Source organism: Hibiscus syriacus, unplaced genomic scaffold, assembly GCF_006381635.1.
Source record: "Hibiscus syriacus cultivar Baekdansim isolate YM2019G1 unplaced genomic scaffold, ASM638163v2 tig00110716_pilon, whole genome shotgun sequence".
In the NCBI taxonomy this organism is placed as follows: Eukaryota; Viridiplantae; Streptophyta; class Magnoliopsida; order Malvales; family Malvaceae; genus Hibiscus; species Hibiscus syriacus.
Window position 1 is genome coordinate 2,486,716 of NW_024062835.1, and position 7,812 is coordinate 2,494,527.

The window sequence follows — 7,812 nt, forward strand, 5'->3', positions numbered from 1 at the left end:
GTAGAAAGCAATTTAACCCAACCCCCTTTTATCTTCTCCAATCGATTACATCTCCCCAACAATACACTTCCATCATTTCTTCCTCTCCTCACCGACATTGGCCTTACCGAACCACTACGCCCTTACTAACGCGCTCATTCCACGATGGTACGCACAAGGAACCAATCGGACACGCCCTCGCTCCTCGCCCGCCGTCCTTGGCGGACGTTGTCGCCTCAATACACCGATGTTTGTCACCTTACCAAAGACTTCGAATCTGTTCCACTGTACCCCTGTTTCCCGATGCGAGGCCGTGTCCACGCTCGAACGCTTCATCTTCATTGTATCATCGTTTGCGCCGATCGCCTCGCTCTGCCCGAATCGAGCTTTGTTTCCGTCCATATCTGCCATGGCTCTCCATCATCGTATTTCCAGTCCCATGTCAACCGTGGCCTCCTCTTTCCTCGTCCACGCCCATCATATTTTTTTTCGTGTTCAATACATTCGGCACCATCTGAAAACACTCATGAGGTAAATTTCCTATTTCCATTCAATTATTATTAATGTACCATCCGATTTATGGTTTACATAGGATTTCGATGCCGATTTTCCACCTACCGCACACCTGATGATGTTTTTCGTTCACGACAACAAACCGGACAACCCACTTTTCGTCCCAATACGTCCCACCATGGCCGAGGCCATGGCCATGGTCGACATTAAATCAGGGAGTACTCTATTCCTTCTCTAGTACTTTTATTTACGTTTTGAGGCTAAAACACTTTAAGTGAGGGGAGTAAAGTGTAGGTGAATTTCCCTTTTGCTTATCTTTATGTTTGATGCTAGTATGTGTTGGTTGGATTTGCGAAAATTTCATTGAATTTCTTTGTCTTGTTGAAAATTTTTGAATGCTATGCTTGTTTAGGAATACATGATTGTTTAGGTTAGGATGTTCTTGATAGCGAATAACATGAATTGTGATCATTGGTATTTGTGATCTTCCATGATTTGTTGGATGAAATGTGCTTAGCTCAATGCATGAAACAATTTAGTGAGATTTGAGCCTTTACGAGGTTATCATTTTGCTCTCATTTTGTTTGACATTGGTTTCTAGAAACCTGCATTTTAAATACTGTCAAGATTACACATGAACATGATGCTTAAAATGATTTGGGCACCTTAGGATTAACCATTTGTTTTCCCCCACTAAATGCCTACCGATGAATTTACCCCTAGTTAACCACTTTTGAGGCTATTCCCATTTCTTTTTTTCAACACATTTATAAACCTGGGCCTTTTTTATTTTATCCCCTTTTCTATGCTTTTAGGGCAAGTGAACAATTAGTCGATGCATGCTCCATAGAAAAAAATAGCAGTTCCGAAAAAATACGATGTTGGAAAAAAGAGAGAGAAAAAAAATACTTGAACAAATGGAAACAAAACATAAAAATGTAAAAAGAAGAAAAAATCAAATGCATTTCGAAAAGAATTTTGTGTTTGATAGTTTGTCTTTTAATCTTGTTGTGAATGTTTTTGATAGAGTTGAACTTGTTATTTGTTAGTTCCTTGCCTTGAATTCTAGCCATATTAATTAGTCTTTTCCCCACTTTTACCTAAGCCCGTTACAACCATAAAAGACCCTTTGATTTATGCATCTTGTTCTTATTAGTAGTGGAGATTTGATTACTTGCAGGCCTATGGTAATATCGTGTCGGTTCTGACATTGAGCGTTTTATACCCAAACACATGAGTGATTGAGTAAATCCCGGTAAGGTGTTGAGTTATGGGCATTGAGATTAATGAATGAATGTAAGTTACAATTGCATTAACTTGCTCCAATTGGTGATATTCAATTGATTGATGTCTTGACTTGAATAATTCTTGTGGTCTCTACCTTGCTTCCTTGAATATGAAACTTGACAAAGAACGGTAAATGGAATTTTTTGACAATTTGATTATATCATACTTGAGGACAAGCATGAGATAAGTGAGGGGGAATTGATGAGTGTTCAGAATCGTTAATATTTGCTCGTTATTTCATTGATCTTGTGGATTATTACTGCTGATTTGGTTGTGTTATGCTTTTTTCGTGCAGGTCCTTACTTTCCAGAACAAGTGGTAAAAGGCGTATTCTACATTTTTATTATTATTGGTCACGGATGGAGACATGGGCATGACTCTGGGCACGAAACAGTCTGACGTGGCAGTTTCTAAAAGATTACTCAGCGCAGCGTGGAAGATGGAGCAGCAGAGTTGCATTAGGAGAATTGTTTAAAGTTTGAATTTAGGAAAAACAATTTTCTTTAGGATTATTTTGTTTTAATTTCTTTGTTTATCTTTAGGTTTTTAGAGGCTATAAATACCCTCTTGGGGTAATCCTAAACACACAACTCAGATTACAATCTTCTTTTTATTTCTAGTTTATATAAATTCTCTCTTTTATTTGTTTTTCAAGTTTTCCTTTATTTTAAGCTTGTTTTTAATATGTTAAGTATGAATTTTGTCATGCTTAGCTAATTTTCTTACAAGCCGAGAGATGAAGCAATGACTCAATTCCATGGGAAGAATTAAAACAGACCCTTAATAACTTCGAAATATCTCTCTCAATCTCTGTGCTTATTTTTCAAAATCAAAACAGTTTTCAAAATCAAAACAATTTTCAAAATCAAACAGTTTTCAAAATCAAAGATTGACTTTGGCAAGAGGTTGTGCGATAAATATGTGGGAGGAAGGATTGGGTTATTGAAAGCACCATTCGACTTCCTGAAAACACGCTTGGAGAAATAGCTTTACCAAGAGGGAATTGAGATCGGAATTATTGGCTATTGCAGCAACAATCTGAGTCGGTCACCACGAACTTTATCGGTAATTGATCAATGACAATTGATGTTGATTAGATTAGTTTCTGAAGCCGGAATCAAAGATTTCCTTGGGTATTCGGTATACAAAATATAGTCACGGGAATTACCCTTGTAGACAAAGTAACCGACATGAATCCCGAAGGGATAATCTAATTCGATGATCTGAAAGGAATTGAGTCAAAGTGAGTCTTGAGGCTGTTTTTACCATATCCATTTTCAACTTTAAAATCTTTTTTTATTTTTACTTTAAATCGCTTTTATTATTATTTAAATATCTTTTTACAAAAAAACCCCCTTACTGTGTCACGCCTAGTTTAAACAATTCAGACAAAAATTTGGAATTTTCTAAGTCCCTATGGAATCGACCCTTATTTCTCTTTACTACGCATTTTCTTATTTATTAATTGAGAAAAAAGAATTTATTTTGACATCAAAACGACAGTTGTCAAGTACTACTTAATACCACTATCCAAATGTTCCTTCATTTATGGAATATGTTCATAATTATTAGGTTGTGTACTTTCGATCTTTGGAAAAATCCAAAAAAGATTATTTGTCTGGAGATGCCAAAGCTTTCTATGTATGATGATGTCGTTGAAAACGTAGCTTAGCAACTTCGTTTTAATAATGCATCAAAAATCAGGTTTACTTCATACAATTGTTAATCTCAACAACCTAAACCTCAGCCTATTGAGTATCGTGTAGTGGATCATTTGTTTGACATGTTGTGGTGAAACAATCAGACTTGTAATATTTTGTACTATCAAGTAGTAGATATCGTTCTACTAGAATTACAAGGTTTGAAAACATTAAAGGTGGCATTTCATTATTGTACAAAGGATGAAGTTATTATCCAAACTATTAGGTTTCAAAACAGAGCACTATAGGCGATGTGATTAACGATCTTAAGACAAAATTGGATTTGTCTCATCCTGATGCAAAACTGAGGTTGCCTGAAGTTCTCAATCACGAGATGTACAAGATTTTCCCACCTAGTAAGAAGATTGAATATTGTTTATAATCCTCAGCAATGGTCACAATTATAATAACAATCGTCCTCCCCCACAATAAAAACAAAAAACAACTGTACTCGGGTGCCTTCTTTCCAGCCCTACCCTACCCTTCACATGAAGTAGCTTAGAGCTTCTTTCTTTCTTGATCAACCTTCTCCATATAACTCGTTCCATTAAAGAAGCTCACTCATATTTGTAGTCTCTGATGACACACTTGCACAAACTTGTTCATTGGGCATATTTAAAATCATCCATCAAAAGAGAACGAACATCTACACTGCTATACAAGGAAGATATAGGTCTATCTTAAGCCATTGTCGAAGCTCTCTCCTTCTTTTCCTTTTCAAAAATCTCTCGTATGTGGCAATATGCAACGATCACGCAGAGGTTCTTCAGGCCATTTCCAGAATATCCATTGGTCCTATTTGCAATACCTTTCAAATCAACATTAGGTGTCAATTCCTGTTTGACTAATATAACACCTAAAATTTTCTATCTATTTGGAGCATTGCGCAAATTAACCAGCAATCTTCGAGGAAGCCTCCGATTGACTAACTCATAAAGGCCAAATGGTCGATTCATAGCAGCAAGAACCAACACTCGTTCTTTATCATTAATTTATGCATAGCCTCGTGTTCACATGAAGCGGTGCAAACTGTCTGGACCTTGAATCCATGTGAGCAATAGACTATTTGTAAAATAAAAAATGAATTTATGGTAAATTGGGATGGTCTCCGTACAAAAAATAAGGAACAAATGTTAGATTTTGCTGCTACGAACCAACCATTTGACCTTGACGAGCAGTCATTCGGAGGCTTCCTCAAAGGTTGCTGGTTAATTTGCCTTATGCTCCAAATAGATAGAAAATTTTAGGAGTTATATTAGCCAAAGGGGAATTGTCACCAATTTTTTATTTGAAAGCTATCGATCTTCCAGGTGAAGTTATCAATGTTTACGTCAATCTTCTTGTTGCTGAAAAGAAAAACAGATTAATCAAGAAAACTTCAAACATAACTAAACAAGAAGCATTTGAATCCATAAAGAAATCAAAACTGAAGATAAAGGAAAGAAACTCCAAATGCATCAAATTAATCAAAAAGAAAACAATTGAAAAGAAAAGAGAAAGATGGAAGAGAGAGTACATGGATGGGTGTAGGGGTTATGACATTCATGGCTCTGTAATTGAGAGATAAATTGGTAAGTTGTGAAAATAAGGGGAAAAGATTTCATTTTTTTGTCTTTTTGGGGGTTCTAACTGTATGGGGTGATTTTATACTACTATGATGAGAAACTATTAGAGAGAGATTAACAGAAGATGGTCGAGACTCGAGACGGAGAAAGAAATTTATGGTGCCCTACATTTAGATTCGTTGTTGAGAGAACCCAGGGCTGTAGGTTAGTTACTTCGCTTTGTTTCTCTGGTTTTTTTTTCTTCCCTTTCTTTTTCGTTTTCACTGTGGGTTAATCTATCAGTTTTGCGACTAATCTTTTATTTACTTCGCTACATGCCAATGTCTTATGGTTCTGGATTTGAATGAGGAAGTCTTGATGGCATTATCTGCTTAACATACATACATGCATGCATGTTTTTCATTAGGTTTTAAAAAGCACTTCTCTCTTCTTCTTCTTCTTCTTCTTTTTTTAATTTCTTATATCTAATCCAAAGCTATCTTTATAAATGACAAAAGCTTGCTATCTTGGTATAGCCAGCTAGAGATTTAAATAGAGTTATGTTATCAATTTAGCGATTATTTTATAACGGTAACAGTATTGTTTGAAATTATTATTACATGATCACAATATCAATAATGACTGCAGTAATATTTGTTATGTTCATAATAAAAAATAATTTAAATTCCTATCGTAGTTATGATATGTTCTTAGTTACAAATTCATCAAACATTGTTTTGTTTTTTCTAAATTTTTATTATTTTCATGATTTTTTAATATTTTATGTATATTTTAAGATCTATATTTAAGATTTTTGATATCAGATTATGTGTAAACAGGTGTAGAGCTGCTTTTTGCTACGATTGTGGATCAACCCAAGTGGATCATAAATATCATTATTGCTTTACATGCAAACATTAATATAGAAAGAAATTTTTTGGCCCTCAACTTTATTGGTTTAATTATGTTAATTTTTATTATCTGTAATTTATCTAACATGACGGAATAATAATATGTTTAAACTGATTAAAATAACTAACATATATTAATTGTTCCATATTTCGATACTTGAATTAGGTATTTTTTAAGTTAGAACTTAATTTATAGGCACATTTGCTCACGTTAGTATTTAAATAACTTTATTCTCAAATAAATAGAATTTGGTACAAATTTTACTGTAATGGGAATTTTGTGCTAAATGTTATTTACCATGTAGATGGACAAAATCAAGCGGAAAACAAGGGTAGGGAATGATGACAATAGGCTCCCACCAAGTTGTATATATTTTTCAAAAATCTTGTTTATATAGTGTCAACTTACACAGGCAACTTAGCTCATTGCAGGATATGGAAATGATCCATGTAGAGCGCCAGACATTTGGTGCAATGTTTGATCGAGGAAGGCAATCTAAATGCTCCATAATTTTGTTTAGAAACATTGTGAGAGTGATCCAATCCAAGATACTGCTCCCAAGCACCGTAAACATCCTATTTCTGAAAATGGCTACATACATACAATATCAAAATCTTGATGGTAAGAGGAAGGCTTCCACTTACCAAACTCCTCATCTGTAACTTGCAGCTTCCTCTATATTCAGACATTATTTCGGTAAAAGAAGAAGGGATTGCCAAAATTATGAATTTGCATATGCTTCTTAGTAAAGTGGTATACATGAATTAGGCGATCTTTTGAACCTATAGAAAATTTTTCCAAAGTAAACAAAATGGCATGGTATACTTCTTATGAAGAGATCAATCTTTTTTTAGGAAATTAAGTTTGAGCCCGGTGTTATATGTGAATCAATTGACAAGAAAATCACCTTTCAAGCTAGCCAACTTGTGGATTGTGACATAATTTTCTTTCAAAACTCTCTTCATATCGAAATTACTACTCAATACTGCTATCTAAATGTTCCTTCATTTCTGGAATATGTTCATAATCGTCAGGTTGTGCACTTTCGTTCTTTGGAAAAATCCAAAAGAAAATTATTTCTGTCTGGAGATGCCAAAGCTTTCTATGTATGATGATGTTGTTGAAAGAGTAGTTCAGCAACTTCATTTTAATAATCGATAAAAAATCAGGTTTACTTCGTAAAATTGTTACCCGCAACAACCTAAATCTCAGCTTATTGAGTATCGTGTAGTGGATCATTTGTTTGACATGTTTCTCCACAATCAGAATTATGACATTTTGTATTATCAAGTAGTAGACATTTCTCTACCAGAATTACAAGGATTAAAAACATTGAAGGTAGCATTTCATCATTCTACAAAGGATGAAATTGTTATCCAAACCATTAAGCTTCCGAAACAGAGCACTTTTGGCGATGTGATTAACGATCTTAAGACAAAATTGGAATTGTCTCAACTTAATGCAGAACTGAGGTTGGCTGAAGTTCTCAATCACGAGATGTATAAGGTTTTCCCAGCTGGTGAGAAGATTGAATATTGTTACAATCCTCACCAACGGACACGATAATAATAACAACCGTCCTCTCCCAAAAGGACCTCCAAGTGCCCCTGTGTCGTTCGCTGTGGGAGTGATTATATCGGTTTAGGTAGCGAACCAGTTTGTGCTTGAACCAAAACCATTTGACCACTGACTTTTTCTATTGACTATACCTTTTATTTTTTGACGTCCTTAGTATATTTCTGCAGTCTGTTTGTCAAATTCTAACTTGAAATGCATATTTGCATCATTTATCACTTTAAGTCATGATTATGTTGATTAATTATGGGATTTGGACTCATTTTTTGGTATTATGTTTTGAAGGTGATCTAGTGTCTCCG

The 7,812-nt window shown here is 34.8% G+C and overlaps 2 pseudogenes; both read left to right on the forward strand.

Moving 5' to 3' along the window:
• Nucleotides 1-3,312: 3,312 nt before the first annotated feature.
• On the forward strand, nt 3,313-3,861 carry LOC120138921 (annotated as a pseudogene).
• A 2,692-nt stretch (nt 3,862-6,553) lies between these two features.
• Nucleotides 6,554-7,501, forward strand: LOC120138922 (annotated as a pseudogene).
• Nucleotides 7,502-7,812: the final 311 nt, after the last annotated feature.